The 27,477-nt window shown below is 44.3% G+C and overlaps 1 long non-coding RNA gene across 2 annotated transcripts in view; it reads right to left on the minus strand.

Annotated features, from left to right (window-relative positions):
- Positions 1-9,584: 9,584 nt before the first annotated feature.
- Positions 9,585-27,477, minus strand: part of LOC127687424 (uncharacterized) — a 139,102-nt gene continuing 121,209 nt past the window's right edge. For both annotated transcript variants that reach the window (XR_007978382.1, XR_007978383.1), the window contains 5 exons: positions 17,466-17,552; positions 13,259-13,498; positions 11,173-11,364; positions 10,739-10,905; positions 9,585-10,158 (listed from right to left, as the gene is read on the minus strand). This is a non-coding gene — a long non-coding RNA (uncharacterized LOC127687424). The remainder of the gene's footprint in view (positions 10,159-10,738; positions 10,906-11,172; positions 11,365-13,258; positions 13,499-17,465; positions 17,553-27,477) is intronic.

The raw sequence follows: 27,477 nt of genomic DNA on the forward strand, positions 1-27,477 counted from the left end.
CAGCACAGAGACAGAGACACTTACACAGAGGGAGATAGAAAGAGAGCGAGAGAGAAGCAAGGAGTCAGAGACAGAGAGATAGAGGCACAGTACTCAGAGACAGAGATGCAGAGAAACAGAGACACAGAGAAAGATGGAGGCAGAATGGCACAGGCAAGGACCGTGACCCACAGAAAAGACACAGAAACAGAGATGCAGCAGAGATGGGGAGCATTAGGAACACGTTCAGATATGAAAGCCATTTCCTGGTCCCCCCCCCCCCCAGGAATCATTCCACACAGCAGCCTTTACCCCTCTGCCTACACCATCAGAGAGTATTTCCGTGAGGGTCAGTGTGAAGATTCATGTGCTAGGCTTTGAGGGAGGGAGACCTGCTTGTCAAGGCCCAGAGGATGGAGACATCAGAGCCACTGGCTATGCCCAGCACCCAGAGGCTGGAGTGGCTCAGGATGTAGGAATTAAAAGATGGAAAAAAAGGTGATCTGTAAGCCTTTCTGTTTGCGGGGCAGGGCTGACATTTCTGCTTCACACCCTTGCGTTTCCCTCCAGCAGTTCCTGCGAGCCACTTCCGCCCAGCCAAGCACTTTATTACACCTTCAAAAATTCACCGTGTGAACTTGCAGCCCACCATCACAATTGCTGAATCGAAAGCTTGTAGAAGCCTTTAAACAATTGAATAAATACCCATTTAAAATGAGATCATGAAAAAAAAATCACCAAGTGTTTGCTATCTCCTATGCCATAGTTTTGGAAGATATGAAATGAGTATTTACAAAACCCTCTCAGAAAATATACTATTGAATAAATGTGAGCACTCCTTGGAGATTTACAAATCAATAGTGTGTGCCCTCTCTTCCCCTCCCCTTACTAAAGAAATTTAATAATTATGTCCCTGCTAAAGGCAAACTCTTCAATGTGCCGTCTGGCCACTGAAATTCAATCAAGACACACTCGGAGTCACCTGCTCCCCTTTGGAAGGTCTATTACATTTCTCCTTCCATAATGAGTAGAAGTGTAAATGCAAGAGGAAAAAAAATTGTCGAGGAGGCAGTTATAAGAAGTTCCTCATCTGGGTTCCTCAGGTAAGCAGATTAAAGGGACCATCGCTCTTCTAGAGGTCAAGAATAATCCAATAAGCCCCAATCGAATAGGACACGGAGACATCAGACATGCTGATGCAAGAGAAACAAAAGAAGGGAACCCACTCTTTCCAAAGTATCAGAGAGTGACATGCTGCTGAAGGTAGACTCTACAGTGTCTGTTAGACGTGGGAATCCGTGTCTCCTGAGCAACCCTCTACAGTCATGTAGGCTTGCTCTGCATATGGCAGTGTTCTTCCTGGAACCTTACAGATACTGCTGATGCTTCCCAGAGTCCACTGTGCATGCAGCTCTAAGAGACTGTTATTGCTTTCTAATAAAGCTATCTTAAGATTTTATTTTTATTGCTTTTAACAATGCGTATATCCAGAGGTACATGTACATGAGAGCAAACGCCAGAGGAGATATGGGATCCTTCAAGAGCTGGAAATATAAGCAGTTGTAAGCCACTTGACACTGTGCTAGGAATAGAACTCAGGCCCTCTGCGAGTGCTCTTAAATCCTGAGCCATCTCTCCAGCTCCATAATGCTATTTTTAATTCCCATTAATTAATCATCTCCATCTATTCAAAGTTCCAACTACTCAGAGTGAGTGTTCCTGAAAATTTTATCATGAAAATCATGGCATGCTTAGCACCACCTCATGGTACAAGTGGGAGGTGAGAAGGAGCCCTGATACTTGAATCCTAGAAAAAGAAACCACAGGGTTTCGTACTGTATCCCTGTGGATGTTTACAGAAGAAGCCATGCTGGGGATTCCAGCAAGAGCCATTGATTTTCTTATCACTGAAATTTTCAAACAGATTTTCATGTAAATCAACCAAAACTACTTAGATAGAAAATGAAACTTAATTACCTGAGTTTAAGAATTCACAAATTATGGCCCTGCAAGATGGCTCAGCCGATACTGGCAGATGGTTCAGTGAGTGAAGGCACTTCTGCCAGGCTTAAGGACCTGAGTGCCATCCCAGGCCCACATGGTAGAAGGAAATAACCAATTCCTGCAAGCTGTCCTCTGACCTACACTTACACACAACAAGGAAATAAACAAATGAACATAAAAATTTCAAAGGATTATAGTTTCTTTATAACAAAACATCATCTTTAACTTAATAACCTAAGTAACAAATAACTAATAAGCCATATGCAATTTATATAATTAACAAAATTCTTGAATTGTGAAGTAGCATATGCCAAGAGAGTATGAAAACACCACACACACTTCAGTGCCAGAATTCTTCCCTAAATTTGAACTTTTCTATATTTAAAATACAAGCATCAGAAAGGGCAATGGGAAGGTGGGGCATCATAGCTCAGCCACAGAGCACACTTGGTATGTATAGCACAAGAAGAAGAAAAAAACCCTAAAAGTAAAATAAAATACACAATAGACAGTTTGAGTTGTGATATGGAAAAGCAAAGGAGATATTCTGGTCATCTTTTAAAACTACCAAGAAGCTTCAGGGACCCTCACAGGCACTGAGGACCTCACAAGGGATTGAACCTAACACAGTGATGTTGACGCAAGAGACAGCTATGGCTGCAGATCTCAGGCAGGTGAAAGAGCCCAGAGTGGGGCTGCTATTCTGAAGGCAAGCTAGCCTCCCTTAGTGGGGGTGCAGGGGAAGGATGAGAGGGAAGGGACAGCTTGCACTCACCAACTGACACAATAGGAAACAAAATCAGTGAGTCGCACCACATATGCAGGGAGCAGACTGTGGTGAGGCAGGAGCAGAGGAGACTTTAGGCTTCTGGCTAGAGTGACAGCTGAGCATCTCGATAGACTGTTAAGGTCAGGGCTGGGAGGAACACTCTCAAGAGGTCTGTAGCATAGGAAGAAATCCTGCTGGCCCATTCCATAACCTCCCATCCTATTGTGTTGCTTTGCAATGAACTAAACCAGAGAGAATTTACCTTGGAGTGACCAAAAATGAGACCACACTCAGATCAACCAATAAACTATACTATAAGATAAAGACCTTAAGCTCACATTTTCTTTTAAGTTATCGTAGAAAAACACAAAACCATCATCTTTAACACAGCACTGTGTGGTTGGAAGAATTCAGACACAGTGGTCTGACATGGCAGGATGTCAAAGGGGAAAGGGCTCAGGAAGCCATGACCCAGCAACCGCAGAAGGTGGACAAGCAGTGGAGCTTTGAAAAGATGTGAAGAGAGAAGTAGGGCTCTCCAGAGTGAGGACCACACTGGCAACATCTTGGGGGTACAGAGAACCTGCAGGAAACCCAGCAGAGACATGCCAATGAAAAACAAGAAGCAAGAGGAAAAGGAAATGAGCAGAGGGTTAAGGAGGGCTAAAGAGAAAGCAGGAGAGACGACGGAGCACAGCCGTCACTCTGTGCCCTGCCAGTGTGCCACAGCTGATTGATAAGAGACAGAGAACACAGGGGTGGATAGAGACAGAGACACACAGAGAGAATTGGGGAGACAGACAAAGAGAGGCAGAGAAACCAGCACAGAGACAGAGACACTTACACAGAGGGAGATAGAAAAAGAGCGAGAGAGAAGCAAGGAGTCAGAGACAGAGAGATAGAGGCACAGTACTCAGAGACAGAGATGCAGAGAAACAGAGACACAGAGAAAGATGGAGGCAGAATGGAACAGGCAAGGACCATGACCTACAGAAAAGACACAGAAACAGAGATGCAGCAGAGACGGGGAGCATTAGGAACACGTTCAGATATGAAAGCCTTTAATTTACAGAAGCAAAATGTAAGCCCTGAGGAAATTTAACAGAACGGGATCATAAATTGATAAGGAAATTAAAACACAAAAATGAAAACCAAAAACCCCCTACCATTGGGAAACCTAAAGGCCCTTTCTCAATTCACAGAGAGATGAGAAATCCAAGCAGGAATTGTATTACAAACAGGCAAAGGTAGTAACTAAAACGCTCTGCACTGCAACTAATTGATTGCCCCTGTTCAGAGCGTGGATCAGAGAGGAAATGAATAACCACAAGCACACACATTAATAAATGAAACATACATGTGAATACCTCATCAAAAGAAAGATGACATATGATAGATAAAATAAGGCAAAGAATAAGAGGCGCGGCTCTAATAAACATAAAATATGAAATTAATCATTCAAAACCCGAGAAGAATCACCATGGTAAATCAAAAGGCTATGAATAAATGAATGCATAAATACAGAAAGTGAATATTATCTAGTGTGATTTCTAAAAAATACAAAATATCAGCACCATAAGGGATGAGAAGGGAGACCTTTGGGGAATAGTGAGACCCCCATTCCTGAGCTCCATGCAGCTCTAAGAATCTAAACAGACAGGATTAGTGGAAATGATCAAACGTCACATAAGAAATAGGAATTCAGTGATGGTCAGTTGCTGTTCAAGAAAGAGAGAACATTGTTATAGTGTGCCCCAAAAGCAATGCCTCCCTAAAAATCTAAGTTTACAAAGTTTGATAGAAATCTACCAAATCTTCACAAAATCAATAACTTCAATATTCTTTCAGATTACTGTAGATCACAGGCTCTTGTTTGTCTGTCAGACTAGTATGAAAAAGAAAGTTTCATTCATGAGTAAAAGTACAAACCCCTTAACAAGTTTTAAGGCAACACTGTAGCATCCATTCCAGTGACAGACACCTGCAATCCCAATGGCTCCATAGGCTCAGACAGGGAAATCACAAGGTCAGGGCCAGCCTGGGCTATGAATGAGCTCAACACAAGTTGGGGGATCCTAGTAAGTCTCTGTTTCAATCTTTTTAAAAATTATATATTTATTACTATATAGTATAATAGTAATCTCAGAGTACAAGCATGGTTAAATATTATTAAACCTATCAGCAGAGAATATTATACAGATATGTTAAAATTAGAAGTCAAATGATCATTTCCATATATGATGTGGCCATTTTACATATTAACAAATATTTTTAGTAAATATCCTTAAGCATAGGAATAGGTGAATGAGTTAGAAATATATCTATTTTTAAAATGTCTAATTTACATGTTTGTATAGACAATTACCTAAGGTTAATTAACATCGCATTTAAAATAGAAAAGGAATTAATCTCTGGTCAGTGAAGAAAAAGCTAGGAACTGGGGAAATGGCTCAGTAAATAATAAGGGTGCTTACCACCAAGCTGAAGGCCCTGAGTTCCATTCCTGAAAAATGTGTTGGAAAAAGAGGACAGATTCCTGCAAGTTATTCTTTGGCCTCTATATGCATAGGATAGCATGCATTTGGCCCACAACAAATAGATAGATAGATAGATAGATAGATAGATAGATAGATAGATAGATAGATAGACAGACAGACAGACAAATACAGTGAAACCTAAATTAAAACAACCTAGCATGGTGTTCCACATCTGGCATCCTAGCACTTGGGATGCAGAAACAGAAGGTTTATTACTTCCTAGACAATCTGGGCTATATAGTGACATAGGGGCTTACTTAGGGTGTCTATTGCTGCAATGAAACACCATGACCGAAAAGCAAGTTCAGGAGAAAAGGGTTTATTTGGCTTACACTTCCACATTGAAGTCCATCACTGAAGAAAACCAGGACAAAAATTCAAACAAGGCAGGAGCTGATGCAGAGGCCAAGGAGGGGTGCTGCTTACTGGCTCTTACATGATAGCTTGATCAGCCTGCTTTCTTATAGAACCCAGGATCACCAGCCCAGGGATGGCACCACCCACAATGTAGGCACTCCCACATCAATCGCTAATTAACAAAAGACTCCGCAGTTGGATCTTATGGAGGCATTTTCTTAATTGACGTTTCCTCCTCTCAGATGACTACAGTTTGTGTCAGGCTGAGATAAATCTATCCAGCACACATAGTGACTCCAACATAGTGGGTTCATAATCAGCTTGTACTACATAGTAAGACCCCATCCACTGTAAACCTGCAGGATGGAAAGGAAGAGAAGTGGGGGGGGGGTGGAGAATGTGGCTGAGAGGTACTGTGCATGGTGCCAGAAGAGAAACTAGTACTCTTCACTTCTCTGTGAGCTCTGCAAGCTACAGCGATGCCTGAGCTGATAAGAAGATGTGCCCACTGGCACAAGAGTGGCATGAACATATGGGAATAAACAATCCTTTCCTGCTTGCATCTAAAGACTACTCCATGACCTGGCACTGCTACAAAGGCCATGGACCTGTGATGGGTCATGGACCCCAGGGGATGTCCTAATTCTATCATTCTGATAAATGGGCATTGTATTAAAATGGCTCCTATGCTGTTATACTCATAGATCAGAGCATCTCTCAAACAGAAGCTTCTCCTTGCAGCCCATGGTAGTTGACAGAGAAATCCCCAGCTGGTCAACACTTAGAGAAGAGAGACTACAGAGTGACCAGCCATAAATGAGGTGTGTGTGTGTGTGTGTGTGTGTGTGTGTACATATATCCTCCCCACAAGGCTCAGGCATCTTCGTGGAAGACAAAGCAGAAAGATTGCAAGAGCCAGAAATAGTGAACAACATCAAGAAAGCAGTGCTTGGTTGGTATCAGTGTAACAACATGTGCAAAAACAGCACAGGCCAAAGCCAGACCAAATAGCATGGACAGGGGAAGCTGAGGGGCTATGGGCATCTGCTAGCCACTAAAAGAGAGAAAGTCAGTTTTCCTTAATGATGTGACCCCAAGTAGACTGAGCAGAGAGCAAGACAGACTCCACTACTGCCAAGATTAGCTAGGCAACAGAAATAAGACTGAGAAGGAAAGTAGGAAAAAAATTAAGGGAGTGGAGGAGGAGGAAGAAGAGGAGAAAGGAGGGAGAAGGGAGAAGACAGAGGAAGCTGTCTCAAAGCTGTTGGGATGGATGTATAGTTGGTTGCTGTCTACAGGATAGAGGCAGGGCAGGACAATGGTTAGAACCCAGCCCTTGTCTGCAATGACCAGACTCCTAGGAGACCATGCTCAGCTAACACTGACTAGGTGGGAACACAAATTCATTAGCCTCCTCATGTTGCCTAGTCCTCACTCAGCACAAGAGACCATCATGACCTACCTTGTAGACCACCAAGAGGTACTCCAAGAGAACTGAAGAGAAAGTACAACTGTTGAGATTTTTCCAACTTGGAGTTCTAATGATATCAAAAGGAAAAAAAATCAGATTATAATCTTTATATATCATGGCAAGGCTCTTCCTATGTCAACATTCATTTTTAATATTTTTTGAGATAGATAAGCCTTGACTAGCTATGTAGTCGAGGATGACCTTAGACTCCTGAGCCTTCTGTTTCTGTTCCCCTAGTGCTGGGACATAAGGTGTGTGCCACTACTCATGGTTTGTCAGGTATAGAACATTCAACCCAGGGCTTCATGCATCCCATAGGCTATCACTCTATCAAGTGAGCTATGTCCCCATCCCAAATGTCCTTGGACAAAGGACTAGTCATGTGATTCCCCAGTATGGCATGAAATAGAAGCTCCATTTGGGTCATTTACACATGTGTACACATGTGTTTATTGTGCAGTTCATCTTAGTTGTACCCAACTAAGCTGCCTCTGCTTGACTCATGCCTCCCCAGCTTCCACTTGTGCTTTCTTAGTATAGTAAAGTAAGAAGATACTAAGACAAGACACCCATCTGAGTTTGTGTCTCTGCTTCAGGCTCAAGCCCAAGGTATTCACTCATTCTCCTACATGAAAAGCGCAGTTTCTTCTCTTGAGTCAGCATAGTGGTTAGCACTTCATGAAAAGCACTCACGCAAAGGGAAAGCCAGAGCCCTGTGGACCCAGCTACAGCAGCTCTCTCAGCGATGCTATTTTTTGTTGTTTGATAGTTTTATTTATCTATATAATGAATTTTGGTCACTTTCACCCTCCGTCCCCCTCCCATCTAATTACAAACTAGTCACATCATTCTAATCCTACTAACTGCTCAGTGTTAAATGAGATCAAAGAAGAAAAGCCCGAGATGACTCTTCTAAACAAATTTAGCTTCCTCTCTCTGCCAGGTGATGGTGCTCACAATGGAGTTATACAACAAGGGGTCAGAGTTCATTCCTCCACACAACTCATAGCCCAGAGCCTCCCCCAGGGTGCCTCTAATTGACTTTTGAAGTCAGTAAATCAAACAGGTTAATTTGCATCTTATTTACATTTTAGAAAGTGCATCTCACTCACACATTTTCTCTGCAGTCTAGCTACATAGGGCTAACACTTTCTCCCACTTCCTTGACTAAAGGACAAGTTAGTCTAAAGAGGGTCATGCCCTCTCCTCATAAGCTGACCCCCAGCTCCCTCCTTCCCCTGCCCTGTTCTGAGGTTAGCTGGTGCAGGGCCCAGACCTGGATGGTCTTCTACAGCCCTGAAAACAGTCACTAGAGTTTTTCTCCCATGAGGGTACCCCAGGTCACTTAGAGTGCCATTACACTGACCCATCGCAATGGGCACCTCTAAGCATCCAAAGAAAATGCAAATGAGCAGCTCCAGAAGTTCCCAGCATTCTCTGACTGCAGCTCAGCCTCTACTTCCTCTAGGATATGTACAGTGTTTATCATCCCCTAAATCTACTTAGCACCATCTCTTCCTCATAGTCTGAGTTCTTTCAGCAAAAACCTGCAGACCTAGTACATGTTACCAACTGGGAGGTGTCTGGGGACATAGCATGCTCCATAGTTCTACTAGACTCAGAACATTTGCATTCGTGTAAAGGACTAGAAGGGAAAGGGGATGGAAATTTTCCAAAACACCCAAATCTGCAGCAGTGCATGCAGATGACTTCTCTGGTCCCTGGTCCTGAGGTTTACTGTCAGCTCACTGTGAGGAATCCCCTTCTGTTCCCTCAAGACCAGACTCTTTTAAGTTCAACCTGAAACCCTGATGAGAAGCCACATATGCAAATGGTAGACATGAGCTGCCCCACTGGGAAACCATTCCCAAAAGAAGCTTCTGTGACCTGTGGGCTGTGACTCTCCATCCAAGAAAAGGAGACATCTGCCTGAGCTATCACTCTAGGTCACTACCCTCTGTCCCTTCTACACTGTGCTAAGCACATTTCAATGGTCCTTACCCTTTTGGAGCCAGAGGCAGGAGAAGCACACAGAAGACTTAGTATCATATTCTTTTACATTAGTGGTATTTTTTTTTAAATAAAAGGCTAAGTATAAAGAAAATATGAGTTGGCCTTCCCAACTCAGTGTGATGAAGATATTCACCAAAGCAACTGAAAGAAAAGAGAGTGTCTTTGAGGTAATGTGAGGGTACAATCCCTCGCAGTAGGAAACGCATGGCAGCAGGAGCTTGTGGCAAATGGTCACATTTTATCTGCAGTCAGGAAGCAGAGAGTGATGAAGACCAGAGCTCTGCTAGCTTCTCCTTTCCCTTTAGTCCAGGACCCCAGCCCATGAATTGGTTCCATGTATGTCTAAGGTGGGTCTTTGCAGCTCAGTTAACCTAATTTAGATGAACTTGGATTTGTTTCCTATTGTCTTAGTTAGGGTTTTACTGATGTGAACAGACACCATGACCAATGTAAGTCATATAAAGGACAACATTTAATTGGGGCTGGTTTACAGGTTCAGAGGTTCAGTCCATTATCATCAAGGTGGGAACATGGCAGCATCCAGGCAGGCATGGTTCAGGAGGAGCTGAGAGTTCTACATCTTCATCTGAAGGCTGCCAGCAGAATACTGGCTTCCAGGCAGCTACAATGAGGGTCTTAAAGCCCACAGCCACAGTGACACACCCACTCTGACAAGGCCACACCTACTATAACAGGGCCACACCTTCTAATAGTGCCACTCCCTGAGCTAAGCATATACAAACCATAACACCTATCAAGTCTGAATCCTATCAAGTTGACAAGGTGAACCACCAAGGAAGAAAAATTTAATTATGGAGAATGGGGCTTTAAGGAAACTTACTGTTTTGATTTCCCTTACAATTTTCCCTTGTTTTCTGATTTGACAAGCACAATCTGAGACTCTTCTAGCCATCAAAGTGCCAGGAGTCAAGAAGAAAAAAATAAGCAGACCACAGATCTTCACTCTGTGCTCAGAAGGGTGCCAACATCTTTACCCACACAGGTTGACATACATGAAATAGCTGTGACTGAGACATAGACATCATCAAATGAACAACTACAATCAATGTTAGAAACTCCAGTGCCCCCAGTGTGTCTGAGACAGCTCTTCCCTCATACCCACCCTCTTTCCTTTCCCCTGTGTATGCTACACTGAAAGCCCAATACTCCAAAGACAAAACATGGTAGGAACAGCAATAACCAACAAAGATTTTCTACTCACTGAACTCTGGGCATCTAGTCACAATGACATCATTAATTCCTGGATTCCCAGCATGGAAGCCCTTCACCCAGGGCCCCCACTGACCTCAAAGTCCAGCCACCCACTCTTATCTCTGCCTCACAAAGAGTTGCACACAAGGGCCCTCATCATGAAGTAGTGGGCAAGCTGTCAGTAAAAACCCTTTGTTCGAATTTGAAATCTAATTCCGTGGTATTGCATACATTATGACACACTGTAATTTTTCCCTCATTCCTGTTGTATGAAAATTAATCTGCTGCATGAAAACCACTCCTTAAAACAAAGGAGACTGATTTATAGCCGGTCCCTTTGCTATAAATTACCTGGCAGCATGATACTTCAGGCTTGAGAACTGTAGCAGCACTTACCTTCATAAATGATGTAAGGTGACTTCCGGCCATAGAAGGAACAAAGCCATCTTCCACAGTTCTTCCCAGCCATTCCCATAGGGACTTCCCACCCACTTCCTTGGAAGCATGTGAGTCGTGTTCTGGCTTGTTTTTATTTTGTAGATTAAGAAGTGTCACATTAAGCACTGTGTGTAATAAAATATTAATGGTTGAAACTGTAATTGTCTTCATATTATGCTTTAGTTTGTAAAAATCTGTTAAAGGACAGAAGTTAAATTGTTTCCTTAATAAAAGTTTTTCTCATTTGTAAAAAAAAAAAAAAAAGAAGAAGAAGAAGAAGTGTCACATTGAAATCTTTGGCTTCACTCCCTACATACTTTGTTGCCTGGGGTGGGGGGGGAATATAGATGTGTCACTTGTGACCCACCCCTATAACCAGTAGAAGGACTTACCCCAGTCATGCAAGGAATCAGAGGCCAGGGAGGCACAAAATAGCAGCAGGTTCTGTCTCTGTGTAGAGGATGCTGGCTAATAGCCAAGGTCCTTCCTGTGAAGTACTCCAGAGGGAATTGTGGGAGAGGAGCTCAAGGTCACACATTTCCCATGTCAGCTGCACAGACCTCCAGAAACCAGGCAGAGGGTATCTAGAAGTAACAGCTTGCATTTGTGAGGGCTAAGATGTAGGTCAACCCACAAAGGCCACATCCTTTCCTAAAAAGAAGAGACCTTCAAGAGAAAGCTCAATGCCATGTACTCAAAGCCTAAATTAGGGACAGCATATCCCTGAACATAAGTCTGAAGATTTTCCATCCTTCCAAAAGTCTAGCTGCTTCTAATGGAGCCTACCCTAGCACCTTGTACTTTGCAAAAGGGCACTTAACTCCCAACATATATAGCAGGATATATCACTTGCCATTAATGGTCATCTTGGGATGGCTTTAGTAAAAAACTGCACACAAATTAAAATTAAAAGAATTAAACTTGATGAAATAAGAATTAAGAATCGGGCCACACATAGAACAAGAATGATAAATCAGAGACTCTGCTCAGTGACTTGGGCAGACCACATTTGGAGGCTGGAAACCTGCACAGGAAAAATAGGATGTGGAGACCATTCCCTTGGTCTAAGCTCCGGGTTGGCCTTAGTGTGAAGCATGATCCCAAACAGTTAGCCACTGTGATTGATTGAAGCCCAGATGTTGTGCCTGGATGAGAACTAGCTACATTCTTCCAAAGTGCGTGGGGAACATGTTTCCTGAAATTTTACTGTTGAGTTTTGATGCTGTTCATTGTTCAGAAGAAGCTCAAGGTCAGACCAAGTGGATGGTAGAGCTCATTGCAGAGCATGCACCTTAGTTTACAATGTTCAGGGCTCTGGGGAGAAAGGAAAGGAGGAGAGGGAAAGCTAGAAGGCGGGAAAGATGGAAGGAAGGATGGATCTCTACCTATCCCTATAGAGCTGTGCCCTCTGAGGCAAGCTACCTGGAATTGTTAAGGAGTACTTTGTTTTTCCTGCTAAAGGACAGTGGGGTCATAGTTTATATTCTTTCTAGCCCTGCAGACATGTTCTTCTCAAAAATGTTGATATCCATTAGGGAAGGTTTTTCCCCACAAGGCCATATCCCAGTGTTGAGTCAGACATAGGGGGAATGCGCAAGGTGTCTAAGGCTGGGGCTCTCAGAGCCTTTGCAAGGCTTCTTGTTTATTTTTATTAAGGTTTTAGCTTACAAAGAAACATTTCTCCTTGTAAACAAATGATACAGATGCAAACTAAATTAGCATTACTAATCTCCCCTTCCTTGCTCCCGGGTTCCATATGAGATAGCCCACACTAAACCTGGTTACTCTGCACCCTCCCTGTCCTTCAGGGCACCACAGCCCTATAGGAATATGGCAGGGTAGGAAATGGTTCCACAAATTGTTTAACTTATAATCCTGACTGGAGAAGCCCCTAGTTACCAATAGACTCCAGTTAATAAATATTTTTGAAATTTCTAATGAATAAGAACAGTATTTGCTAAGAAAATGAGAAAACAGATAACAATAGAAGATCATCACTTGTATCTGACCATGGTCAGATCCTTGGCATTCTATTTGTGCCAGGCATGTCTTGTGCATTATTTAACATAATCCATACAAAAGTACTACATATTTCTTGGAATTATCCCCTTTGACTGAAATTTCCAATCTGCATGAGCAGGAAAACAAAACCTTGGCTCTGTGAACTTTGGTTGAAAGGAAGGCCGCCTTCATTACCCAAGCAGTGTCTCTACATTTCCCTCCTTCAAGTTCAAGACTAGTCCTGTAGATTTGAGAATGAGCAAGACAGAGCACACGGGTAGCTAGATGCAGGCAGTACACACCTGAGGGTCAGTTCAGATTGGAGGATGACAGTGATCTCTAGCTTAAATCATTTCTGATGGTCTGGGCTCTATCAGTTCCTATATAACACTGCTGGTGTGGTCCTGCCTTACCCTCCCACCCCCTCACCCCCCCCACCCCCCACTCCCTGCCCCCACCCCCCACCCCAACCCCCACCTCCAGTGTATTCTTAAAGAGAAATCCATCTGCTGCCAAAGTCGTCTTGAACTCTCTTGTTGTTTGAGAGCACAGTCCATCTCAGTGGAGAAGGCATGGCGGCAGGAGCCCAAGGATGCTTGCTGCATGCCTGCAGACCAGGAAGCACAGCAGAACTGGACATGAGAGGCTCAGCTATAAACCTCAAAGCCCGTCTCCAACTTCCTCCAGCTAGGCTCCACTTCCCATGGACTTCATAACCTGCCAAAACAGTAGCAGCTGAGAACCAAGCTAAGCACAAGAGCTCATGGGGGACATTTCATATCTAAAACATAAGGCCACCCACAGGGTCTGTGCTAGCCATGCAAGGGCCACTTTTCCCATTCACATATCCCACCTTCCTTTATCGCCCATTTTCCTTTTCTGTCATCTGGATCGAGTCAATTTTTCATGGTTAGAATGGAACATTTTAAGCACAAAGTCCTTCTAAAGTCAAACTATTCTATGAACTTTTTAATGACTTCTATATTTATCGCACCTGGTTTTTCTAATTACTTAATGATTCTAAAATTAATATGTATCATGAAGGGCTGTTTTATCTTCCTAGGGGAGAAGATAAAAACTATAGAAGAAAATGTGTCAGTGTGGATATGAACAAAGGGAAATAGGTCACATGGAAGAACTCACAAGGTGTATTACATTCTGTTCTTATTTAAGAAAAAAAAACACCTCATTTTGTTTCTCTAATCACATAAAAGACTGGTGTTGGAGTTTCTTGATTTAAGGATAAGAACAAAGTATGTATCTAGCACAGCCAAAGAGATTCTCTGCCTCTACCAGGAACCATGGGTTTGTAGATACATGTAACCAGAGCTATGAACGTGCTGATATCAGTTTATCTTGGCTGGATGTGTGCAGCTTTTTAAAGATAAATAACTATGAATAAGCATGTCCATCAACTTTGACATCAAGAATGGGGCATATGAAATTATGTCAGTAAAAGGCACAACAGTAGGCAAGCCACAGAGGTACGGATGTGTGGTGTGGTCTACTAAATAAGGGAAGGGAAGAAAACGGGGAAAGCAGGTAAGAGACCAAGGGTACAGGAGAGAACAGGCTAAGGGTGTGACAAATAAGCAGAAAAGAGATGCAGCCAAGACGGTAAGAAGAAGCATGGTAAACTCACAATGGAGGTCGGGGGTGGGGGCTGCTGACAAGGTGACATTTGAGCTGAGACCTGAGTCCCCAGAAAGAACACCCTAGGCTGAGGGTATGGCAAGTCCAGTGTCCCTACAGGAATAGTGAGCATGGCCCCCTCAGGAACAGAAAAGCATCCGGGGTTGGAATCAGGGAGCCTGCCAGAGTGCAGAGTTAGAGAGGGAAGCCACACACAGCACATAGCACACAGCCTTTCAGGGTATGAGAGGGATGCTGAGTTTTTATTGTTACAATTCAAGCCCATTAAAGATTTTAAGCAAAGGGCATTACAGACTGACATGCATATTTTAGAAGGTCACCCTGAATATTTCTGCAGGAAGTTTAGGGGTCCAGACTGGGTGTAGAAAGACGACATGAGCTCCAGAGAAGCTGAGAGAAAACCAGGAAAGATCTGTCATGGGATGGCTCACAGTGGTAACATTGGGAACTCTGAGGACGCTGAGCTGGACAGGCCCATTGGAAGTGAAGCTAAGAAGAGCTGGGGCTGTAGCTGAGGGGAAGGATAAGAAAAACCATGAACGGCGGGGCCACTGGAGGATGGTGCTAAGAAGATGATGGAGTCAGTAAATGCCCGTGTGCTGTGACGAAAGCATTGCAGAGCAGTGGAGGTGAGGCCCATGTGCTCTAAAGTGAAAGATGGATTTGTAAACATGAAACTTCTTGGCAGTCAGAAGGCGAGGTCTCCTTTACCCCACGATGCAGAAACATGATGAGGTCTCTAAAATACTAACTACGTCTTTTCAGAGAGAACTGAGGTTCAGACCGGAGGTGGTCTGCAAAAGCATCGCAAGGCCGTCACGCACTGAGAACACAGCCCTGTTCTCAGGCCTGGGCTTTACGCATCGCATTGTACAAAAAAGGAGGAACAGAGCACAGTGTGGTCCTAAGAATAACCTTTAGCAAGAGCCTGTGAATCTGTGAAAGTGTCTTCCCTGTGACACAGCTTGACAGGAGACCATCATCCTCGTGTGGGCCAAACAAATGAGTACCTATGAAAATCATGCCAGACTCTGGAATAGGCAGAAAATTAACAGACACTATTCTCTGTCTTGCCAAAGTGTTCCAAGTTATGACTCACTTTCCTTAATGTCTGAATCATTTTGTACCTATAAGTTATATTATCTTTATATTAACAAATACCTGATTCATGTCCACAGAAATGCAAATTATGTTTGGGGTCATGTTCTATGTGTGACTTTTTTTGCAGTTCAAAGTATTTGTAAATTTCCTACACTTGATCTTAGCCAAAAGGCCGAGAAGCGATGTAAATTTCCTGTAATAATTCTGACTCTGTGTGTGTGTTGGATTCTTTTTTTTTTTATTATTCGATATAATTTATTTACATTTCAAATGATTTCCCCTTTTCTAGCCCCCCCACTCCCCGAAAGTCCCGCAAGCCCCTTTTTAAACTAGTTTCAGCTTTCTCTTGGTTCTTTGATTAATGAGCTGAACTAAAGCTTCATTTTTATTTTTAGGTATCTATTTGTATTTATATGAGTCATGACTTTCATCTTTTCAAAAGCTGTCCTTTAACCTAAATATGTCAGTCTTTAATATTAAATTTCAAATCCAATTTTTAAATATTCCTTCAAACTTTGAATCGTTTGGGAAAGGAATGACTTCAACCCCATAAACGAACTCTGGAATTTCAGAGACATACGTCAACTTGCCAGTCAGTGAAGACTGAAATTTTTGGCCTTGAACGCCTGAAGACAGAGCAAGGCCATTGTGGCATGCAAATCTCAGTCTATGGGCTTTGAATTTCCCAGAACTGAATGCCAAACACTGTTTGCCACCTACCCTAACCCTGGCTGCAGTCACAGCCACACACTTTGTCAGGGTAGGTAGATAACATACCATCATTTCAAACATCCCTTCTTCACGCAGGGAAGATTCCCTGGAGGGGTCCTCCCAGACCCAGTGAATATTTTGTATTGAACATAAGCGAATAGCCTCTCCTCATGGTATGAAAACGTGGTACTGAAAAAGAGCTTCACAGATTCATAAGAGAAGTCAGGGGGAAAGACAGATGCAGACATTGAAAACGAAGGTCAGTCAGAAGAACCAGAAGGCCAGCCCCAAGATCGGTGAGAGAAAACCCCATGGGTTCCAAAGAGGAAGACACCACTGAGTCACTGAGAGCCAGGTGTCAACACGGGCTCAATCCAAAGCCTGAAGCCCAGTGTGGCCGCTCTCACACATGCTCTGGTCAGGCTGCTGTAAGCGTAGATTGTCCGGGTACCTCCTCTGAGTACAGGCCCAATACTGAGCCCTGTTTCAGGCAAAGCTCAAGCCCTGAGAGAACCATTATCTTTGTGTCGCCACCAGGGGCCATCATCTTTGTCTCTACAGGAATAGAGAACAGGGGACCTCAGTCGTCTGGTACATGGGCCACTGTGGAGCTATGCAGGACCATCTACCTCCAAGAGTAACACCCAGCAGGAGGGATATACAACTGCCATCAGTTCCTCTTAGGGCTTAATATTGACTGAACCTTCATGCTGAGGGACCAATTCCCCTCCACAAGTGTGTGTTCATATCACAGAGGACCTTCAAGAGAGTGCTCTGCAAGGGCATATGTGAGTGAAATACATTTATTAGAAATATAAAAGTAATATTACCACATTTTTATCTCAAGAGGCTGAACCGGTTACACTAGTTTTCCTCTAATCAAATTTTGTATTACATTCTCACTGTACCTCAGGCAAGAAAAGTCAAAAAAAAAAAAAAAAACCCAGAAATAGGAGCCATGATTAAATATTCCAATCACCTCCCAGCTGCTCCAGCTAGAGCTTTGCCCTTCCTGAAGGACAGAGGAGACAAGAGGGGGGCAGAAAGAGCCACGGAGCATTGGTGAGCGGGGAAGATTTGATCCAGGAACCAGATCCTATCAGGTCAGAATCCCTAGTCTCTGAAACTCCCAAGAGCCTGAGACGCAGGCCACCTCCAGGCAATAAGACCAGGACTCGGGGACATTCTAGCAGTGGCCATAAGACTTGAAGTGACATACCAGTTCTGGAAAGCAGTGAAGGTTCCCAGTGTCCGCAGAGCTTCTGAGGACCAAATGGTAAGGCCATGAGGAAGCCTTTGTTAATTTCTATAAAGAAAGGTAGAAAGGAAACCGCATCAAGCCAGCCCTTCAGATAGGTGAGGGGTGAGCTCAGGCGGAACCCCCAAAATAGAGCTGGGTGGCTCCTAAGACAGCTTTCACTTCCACCAGACCTGGAGTTGCACTTCCAGACGGGCCCGGTGGTTATTGGAAAGGCCCACAGTGGTGAGCTGTGACTCAAGTTTCTTCAGCCGCTCAGTGCCACCTGCAACCGCAGTCAGGTTAGTAGAGGAAGTTCCCTGGCAGAGCGCAGCCATTGTGAAACTGACTGAAAGCAACGGGCTCTGACTAACGCCTTCACCTGTTTCACACAGACTGGGGGGCAACGTTCTTTGTGTTCTCTCTGGAGCCTTCCCAACTGCTAGCTAGCTGGCCTCCATCTCTATACAACAGAAAGAGCTAAGGACCCATCAGTTCACTCAAGAGGACCACAGCTTCTTGACCTCTCTTTACCTCTTTGCCATCAAAGAGAGATGGCTCAGTGGGAGAAGGCAACTGCTGCCAAGCCTAAAGACCTGCGCTCCATTCCCAAGAATCACGTGGCAAAAGAAAAGAGCAACCTTCCACAACATGTCTTCTCACTTCCACACACGTACCATGGCACACACATACCAGTGCATGTACGTACACAAATTAATTAATTAATTAATTAGTTAATTAATGAAATAAAAGAACAGCCAATTGGGCACATGCCTATAATCCCAGCACTTGGAACGGGAAGGTAAAACAGGAGGATTATAAGTTCAAGACCAGTCTGGACTATTTTGGGAGACCATGTCTCATAAACAAAAGGACCTAGGTTTTCTGAGGTCCATAGAAAGAAACGTAAGCTAGCCACACAGTGATGACAATGCCTCACATGCTAGTCATTAAATTTCCCTTGGGTCTTTGTCTAGAGAAAAGAAGAAGCCGTGTTATTTTTAGATCTTTATCTGTCCTAAATCTATCCAAACAAATACTCTGTGAAGGTGCAGCTATAAACTCTTGATGGTGAGAAAACTCTTAACATGGAATGATGGGGAGAGATAAACAGGAAAAATGAGAAAGAAAAGGGGGTGTTGGGGATACAGCAGGACCACGGAGTGAAGGCAGCGCTTCCCGAACGAACGTGAGTTTCTACCCTCCTCTAAGGAAGGGAAGCCACCACTGTGCTATAAGCAGAACTGGGGGCTTCCAAAGGCTTGTAACTTGATCCCTTTCTACTCTCTCTCACTGCCAGCCAAGGATCCACAGCCAAACCTTTCTGCACTTACAGGAAAAAGTTGGATCTGAGACTCAAGGTTCTGTATAAATTGGTGGTTGCTAAGATTAGAAGAAATAGGTCTGGGACACTGCTTAGACAATGCTCGCCTATCGCAGACAACTTTCTACTTTCTGGGTTTGAGGTCATAGCAACTAAAATAGGTGTGGTGGCACATGCCTGTGATTCTAGCACTCAAGGAAGTGGAGGCAGGGGACTAGACGTTTCAGATCAGCCTTGGCTATGAAGAGAAGTCAAGGGCAGCCTGGGGTACATAGAACCCTGTGTTAAAAATAAGTAAATTAAAACAAGTATGGTCAGGATGCAACCGAAGGGCTTTGGTGCTTTGGTGAGGAGCTGGAGGGTTGTCGTGTCACACGGACCGTCATCTGCTTATTCCCTCCCCAGCTTCTCTCAGCAGGGTACTTCATGACCTTGTAAGAGAGTGGGGGAGCCTATTTTAACTCATAGATAATCTTATTGGTGGTACAAGCAAAACTGAGATGAAATTCTTCTTCAAGACAGCCAGTTTAGAAGAGTTTTAGCATCGTGGCCATAGGCAGCCACAAAGGGACTCTGAAGTAGGAGAGCATTAGACATGAATAGTGGTCATATCTAGCATGACAGTGATGCTAAACAGGGAGACATCAGTTCCCTTTGGTTATAAAGGTTAGGTGATGCAGCATTGTATCACAGACAACACAATGGAGTCTAGAAGGAGACAAAAGGAGCCATCAACTTTATGGGAACAAAGACAATGACTTGCGCTTGTTCCATTCCAAGTGACCTACTGTACCTACCACACATTAGGATGGGTGTGGCACAAGATGGGAGTTCCAATTCAAGGTTGCCTTGGGTCTGGATGATGGGAGGGAAGCAGCTCTTGCTTACAGCTTCAAGGGGAAGGGAGAGTTCAGCTGTTCTGTCCAGAGACAGACAGAGTCTGAGAAGAATAGGTCTAGCCCTATTTCTCAGCTAGATTATCTGGGATCTAACAGAGACCAATCATGACCCCTGTTGCAAGGTAAGTCTCCTGGGGCTTCTCCACCCTCAGCAAGCTCCAAAGGGGCAAAAGTTGCATGGGAAGCTAGAAAGAAAGGAAAGCATCATTGCAACTTAACTCCTTTATCTGACCCAATTCCTTTATTGCATCATCATGTCCCAGACTGGGGCTGCAAGGGTGAGTATGAAGGAAGTCTCCGGTATGCACCGGACCCGGGTCCTGCTTGAACTTAAACATGGTAGACAGAGGGATGACTCACTGCTCATGGTGCCATAGCCACAAGACAGCAACTGTCATAAATACAGTAAGTGCCCTAGCATCTGGTGCATAGGCACCTGCTACAGAGGGTGGGCCTGTCAGTCTCCCTTTCACAAGTGAGAAGGCCAAGGTCAGCAGACCTCAGAGTGATCCAAGATTTAAAGCAATACCTTGGGAGACAGCACTACTCAGGAGTGAGGAGGTAAGTGCTGCAGGAAGGGGGGGGGGTGGCTTAAAGCCATGCCTAAAGGTGTAGTTCCTCTTCTCCTTAGCCTGACTTTGATTTGTGCTTTCAGGGCCCAGGGTATAATTGCTTCTAGAGCGAGGACATTAAAGTAAGCTGCAAGGTGTATTTGGAGAAGAAAAAAGATTAAACTTTTAAATAGAGAAAACAGCACTCTTCTGATCTGAAGAGAAAATATAGAAGGAAAAAAGGTTTTAACAAAGTAGGTTGGGGTCCCCAGTGTCTTGACTTTGCAGCCAATACCTAAATGAGGCATGCTAGACACTGAGGAAGACAGTGGCTGGTGACACATTACTGATGTGTACCAGTGTACTTTCTAGGAGTGCACTCTCCCAGGATGATGTGACACCAAAAAGACTGCTAGGCAGACATGCTTCAAAGTGCAAGGCTTGTCACAGGCAAGCAGAGCATTCTGCCCTGGGCCTCAGGTTTCTTATATGTAAAATCCTGATCCAAGTCACATTTTACAAGACTAGGAACATCATATAAATTACAGCATCTATGGACCTCTCATGGTATGGATGCTAATCTAAACTGCAACATATTAACTCTCTCAATCTACACACAACATCATGGGTAAGCTCTATCATAGACCATTTAATAGACCTGAGGTTCCCATTACCTCCTGGGAGGAAATATACTGTCCATAGATTTACATGAGACTGCAGCTAAGAGTTTCTTCTAGAATAGAAACTCACACCAATAAGACTGTATCTTGCTTTCCTCTCAGTCTCTGCTATTAGCAGCCTGTCTGTCGTAGATGCCCAAGGAGGATTTGTTGATTTAGCAAACACAGATATTTGAAATCCTGAAGAACGCCAGAGAGGAGTCCTAACAAGATGATTGTTTTTTCTACAAGAACTTTACACTTGCAAATCAGAATCTCTCTCTCTCTCTCTCTCTCTCTCTCTCATTGATTTCATAACCTAGATATGGAAATGCCAAGTAAACGTTTCCTTTGAGAAAGCCGTGTGTGTGTGTGTGTGTGTGTGTGTGTGTGTGTGAGTGTGTGTGCGTGTGACAGTGAGAGCTGAAAGCCATGGTGACCATGTGATGGTCTTGTTGTGATGCTGCATTACCCCAGAGGCAGCTTTCCTCTGAAGGACCAACCGATACCTCAGGAGTCCCTTAGAAACCATGGACAGGAGCCACCTTCAGAAGCAATGGTACCTCAGAATCTTGCCTCGATTGCCAAGCAAAGGCTTGTAAACATCAACCCTCTCCCTCTTTCCTTCTCCCTCTCCCTCTCCCTCTTCCTCTATATCCTTCCTCTCTCCCTCCTTCCACACCTCCTCCTCCTCCAGACTGTAGAATCCTACAGCATACTCTCCAGGATTCCAATACAGAAAACCTTCACACTGGCCACACGTTGAGGCCAAAGCTACAAAGGCACAGAGCCAGGAGACACTACTAGTTCATAGACGCAAGGGACAGGCTTCTTCATGCTGTTCTGTAAAGGGAAGAAAGAAGGCACTGTCTATAGCCAATCACAGGCTCAGGAGCCTGATATCCCCAGCTCTGTCTCTGTGCAAACAGCCTCTCCAGGAAAGGAACCTATCTTTGCCATCTTCTTAGACCACATACTCCCATTTCCAAAATATCCCATCAGATTCCACTGGTACAGTCCTTAGAGTTCATTTAGGGTAAAAATGGGCCATTAAACACATGTCCCTCCACAACTGTACAATAGAACAGGAAATTGAAATGACCTGTGCTCTGGCACAGAGAAGTGCTGAGCCAAAGGAGCCCCATATTTTTAAAACTCCACTCATCCCCAGCTGCCAGTTAGGTTGGCACTATTGCAATGATGTTTAGTGGGGTGTATTCTGTGCAAGCCTCCACAGGGCTTTTTATTGTCCGCCTTCCTAATTCTGTCCTGCTACAAGGAAACAAAGTTACAGCATCTCTGCGAAACTGTTTAGTTCTAAGCTGTGAGATTTGTTTGCTGAAGTCAGCACTGCAGCATCAAGAATTCCACCAGCACAGGGTGTCCCGAGATAAACAGTTGTCACCAGGCTGTGGCATTGGCTAAGATTTATTTTGCAAACTTTGCCAAGCCCCAAACAGTGATTATGCTTGGGGAGACCCAGTGCCACTGCTAGAGATGTTCATTTAGATTATTTGTTGACACCAAAGGGGCAATGCATCTTCTTCATAAATATTAACAAAACTTTGTTGAGAAGTATAAGCCCTGAAACAGGAGACACCCCACAGACTGTGCCCGCTGGAGATGTGATATCCAGAGAGCAGCTCCTCAATCCTGGTGGCACACTTTGTATACATTGACAGAAACGCGTCAAGTTATCCCTCCCAGAACCAGACTTTTGTTTTTAATAGTAACTACGTATTCCATGGCAACTGAGACTTTCAGGCCCTAAATCAGTGTCCTTTCTGCTGATTGGACATCCTTTTTAGAGACTAGATAGGCTTTTACAGGTGTTTATCTATAAAAATAGCAACAACCAAAAAAAAAAAAAAATGGGATCAAACTCCTACAATCATGAGGGGCCCCTGTACCCCTTTAGGGATGCATCTCATTATCTAAGGCCTCCAACTAAGCCCCGCCTTTTAAAGGCTCCACCACCTCCCAACTGCATCAAGCCTTTGTCTGGGAGCCCATGGAGAATAATGCAGATCCAGCCTATGAGGGAATTTGAGGTGTTGGCATGAGCCTTTCCGGCTAAGTCTTATTAAGGAAGGGCAAGAGAAAGTCACCTGAAAAAAAAAAAAGTCTTCAACATGTAAGCCAAATTTGTATAGAGCAGTACTTTCAATTTTGAAGTAAATAAGATTATTGAGAAGGAAGTGAGAGAAAAACCAGTCTGAAACCTGAATGAAGAAAATGCACTTTAAAAAATATAGTCATAAGAGAGGGGAGTCATTTTGACCCAGTCATTTGCCATTTTCAGGCCTATGGAAGTCCCCAGCAAAGCCACAGGTCCATTCAACCTCTTCTCCTATGGCCAGCCACGCCCACACCCTACCCCACCCCCACCCCGTGGGGATCCGCGTCACTCAGACAAGTTGGTGATGCCACCCAGCAGAGTGGAAAGCACAACCTCCTGACTTTGATGGCGTGCACTACCGTGAGGTCACTAAACTAACCAGATGTCATAGCTGAGAGGAGGAAAGAGACAATGGTAGGCTCTTAAGGAATGCCAGGTGACAGGACCCATGGCTTCAGTAGAGGCAACATGGAGGATATGTGAGCTTCATATTCAATAATTTCTCTCTGCTCTGAAAACCCAAACATTAACATGAGAAGAACAGAAAGCAAAATTCACAGTGACTGGGATGGGAAGCTCACCACACAGGCAACTCACTTGTCGCCCTGATGCTAAATGAAAGGACAAAAAAAAATCCAACGGCTTATAAATTGTTCGAGATTTCTCAGACAAGATCCCTGAGGTCCTCAGATGGCAACACTTTGAATACTGTTGAGGCGACAGAAAGCACAATTTAAGCATGTGACTTTGTGATCTTTGATGTGTCTGGGGTTATTTGGAGAGCATTAAAATTTCCATCTGCAGCTGTGTGCCTCCGTCCTGGTGGCATTGGGGAAAACACTTGTCAAAGCCATATCTGGAGCTAAAACAGCCTGCATGAGAATAACTTTTTTTCATCCATTGTTAAGTAAAAATTCCATGAGAGAAAAAAAAAACTTCTTGCATTGTGTCCAGCAGAAATACATCTTTCCACTGAAAATATTGTCCTAATGAGCTCGCCTATCATGTTTACATTGAAAATGAATAACAAAGATGTGCAGGGCTCTCTCTCTCTCTCTCTCTCTCTCTCTCTCTCTCTCTCTCTCTCTCTCTCTCTCTCTCTCCCCTCTCTCCCTCTCATAAACTCATCTTCATCTTTTATTAAGAATGAAAGTAGGTTGGAGGGCTATCAATTGCCCTTCCCCCTGCTGGATGGTCCTCTGGGAGCCCTTCAGAGAATACCCTACATCTGAACCACTACAGCCTTCTCCCTGTGATGCATAGCTCTTTAATGCATGGCTAAGGCAGCTCGGCCTCAGAACCGTGGTGCAGGCTTCTGGCTTCACACAATTACAGAATCTGGCCCGACTGGCTGAAATAAGTCTTTGCTAATTCATCTGCCAGTTCAGGTCTCAGCTGCAGTTCTCAGCTTTGATCATGGCCAAAACCCATATCATCCTAACATCATGTGTGATCCTGAGGGTCTGGAGCAGGGGAGGCTGGGAGGACCAAGAAGCATCACAAGGGGGACAAGGAATGTGGCTGGGCCACCTGCTCCCCTCATTAGCATGAAATGAGATGCCACAGCTGATTGGCCCAGGGAGAAGTGGGGGTCTGGTGGCAACAGGAAGAGAAGGCTTGTGACATGTTCCCAGGGGACTCACATTGTCTCCCACCTGCTGCCTCTCATTACCCTTTACTATGTACCAGGCGCTGGACTTGGCACTCGGAGTTAGAACCAAGTCCCCAAAGACTTGGAGTCCAGTGGGAGACAGAAAGAGAGAGCAATTTCACATTATGTCCAGCAGACTGACAACGGCCTGATCTAAGGGAAGGAGAAAAAGAACCACAACCACGGAAGCAGAGAGAGAGGCTGCAAAGAGGTTCCCTTGAAAATGCTCCTTTGAAGGGAAAGTCTGAGGACAAAAAAACAAAATGTATCTAAGACCTTGTTTTCCTTATTTGAATCCAAGTAGATAGATGGCGTTCTCACCCTCTTAGAACTGCAAGACAGAGGGATGCAGTGAATCACCTGTTTACACATTCCACCCTAGGAGGTGCTTCCAGGGAAATGGAAATCTTCAAGGAGCCTTCAAGGTGAGCAGGACTTCAACTTCCCAAGATAGGAGGGGGAGTCGTGATGGACATCTTGGGAGCTGGACAAGGTAGCCCGGCCAGGTGCCTTTGGCAGCAGGTCTGACGAGAGGAGGCAGGCAGCCTACAGGCAGCACATCTGGAGCAGCATCTGGAGTGGCCCCTTAGGATAGAGGGGTCACTTTGAGATGCAGTTTCCTTGTTCTGCAAGTGTAACCACCTAGCAGGAGGGAATCTACTCTAAACAGAAACACGTGTGTCCTTCCCTTTAGCCATCAGACTACTGAAATCATAGTCCTGGAGGAACTGAACTTCCTTAGGACTCTCATACCAGGGAAGGAAAAGGATCACCGGCGCCTGGTGCCGACTGGTGGGGGAGTCTGTCTCCTAGAAAGAGATTCCATCCCATTCCATCACCTTGACCAGGTCTGGTTAATGATGTACACCTCTTGCTCTATTTAAACACCAACTTCATTATAAGGACCCCAAAGATGATAGTGGTGGGGTCTTTAAACCTGTTTGTTCCTCTTTGCAAAGCAAATTAAATATGCCTCCTTTCTCTGCCGAGACAGCATTTCTTGCTGTTCTTTCTATGCGTATCACAGTCCACTTAAGTGTGTCACAATCCACTTAATCCAGCAGTGGTTTCATACTCCTCCAAGACTCTCCCTTGCCTCCCCCCCCCCCCCGCCCCCGTCTGATATCAGTGTCTGTTAACAATGAATTAACTTGGAAGGATGGGCCGAATGCCAATTACGATGTATAAACAATACCGGCAGCAGTGGAGACATCTACACGCCGGCTCATTCTTCCCTTCGGGTTTTCCTTTGGGTTTTATTTTCCCAGGACTTCCTAGACTGCACCACACATGGGTTTGTGAGGAGTGGTCAGACTTGGCTTGCTGGTTTCCCTTTATTTTCCTGCCAGACTCACTTGTGCCTCAGGCTCCTGAGCAGGGCTTTAGAGTTTGCCTTTCATTTCAATATTTCCTGGTGATTAAGGACCATAATCTCCACAGAACAGTATGGATTAGCACAGGGGTTGGGGGAGAGGAAGCAACCAATACCTACTAGGAATCTGTCAGTGCTGGCAGTGGGAACAATCAGGGAAAGTTCACTGGGCAGTGAATGGCAGAAGGAACAGGGGAGACACAGACTGAAGAGCCCCTCCACCTCAGGCACCCAGAGAGCTAGGTCATGAGACCTTTCTAACATGACATGGAGAAATAACATCATAAAACTGCAACAGGCAGCAATCTGAAGGAGCAAGTGCATGTCCACGAAGATGGGTCATGTTCCAGAGTCCCTGAGAGGTCAGTAGATGTGGCATTTGGCCCTTTCCTCTGAAGGCATCTACATCCTAAACAGATGCCCACAGTCAGACCAGGTGATGTATGGGACAATCTCGATGAGGTTCCTGGCTTCAGGGGGTCCAGGAATAAATACTGTATGAAAGAATTTTTTTTCCATATGGCAGACTGGGCAGGTGCATCCCAAAGGCATAAGGCATACCTGTGCCACATGGGTAGGTCCTGGGAGCCCAGAGACTAATCAGAGATTTTGGCTAGACTATGCATGAAGGCAGGCTAAAGGCTCTAGAATACATCCAAAGCCAGAGTATGTTACATCCTTCAGCATGCTCTTTAGAAAAAAAAAAAAAAGCAGGTTAGCCAATGGCACAAGCCACTTTTAGTTTTTACCCCAGTACTTTGGAGGCAAAGGCAGGAGTATTTCTACATTCAAGGCCAGATAGAGCTACACAGTGAGACCCTAAATTGTGATGTTATCTCAAAACAGAAAGTACTACAACAACAACAGCAAAACCACTTATATGGGAGGGACAAAGTGTGAAGTTAAGAAAGTATACTTCCTACTCTAAGCTTGCAGCCAAAAATCAAGAGGAAACAGAAAACAGGTGCACATGTGTGTACAGACATGAGTGCACACATACACATATGCACATATACACATATACACTGTATATATATATATACACACACACACATACACTAGGGTTCTCTATAGGGACAGATTAAGATGGTAGATCGTCTTACATGAAGTGGTGTAAGTTGTCTTTTTTAACAGTAGCTATGTGCACACTGGAGAAGATGCTAAGGATTTAGTGGCTGCTCAGTCCACAAGACTAGATGACTCAGCTGAAGGCCTGGCAGATTCCTGGAGAGACCCTTGCCCACAGAACTTTGTTTCTTAATTTAGATCCAGTCACATGGACTACCAAGGTTAACCATCACTACTACACATATATGGGTGTATGTGTATATGCATGTGTATATGTAAGTGTACATGGACGTGTGTGTGTGTGTGTGTATATATATATATATGTGTGTGTGTGTGTGTGTGTGTGTGTGT

The sequence above is a fragment of the Apodemus sylvaticus genome, chromosome 6, assembly GCF_947179515.1.
Source record: "Apodemus sylvaticus chromosome 6, mApoSyl1.1, whole genome shotgun sequence".
Classification (NCBI taxonomy): Eukaryota; Metazoa; Chordata; class Mammalia; order Rodentia; family Muridae; genus Apodemus; species Apodemus sylvaticus.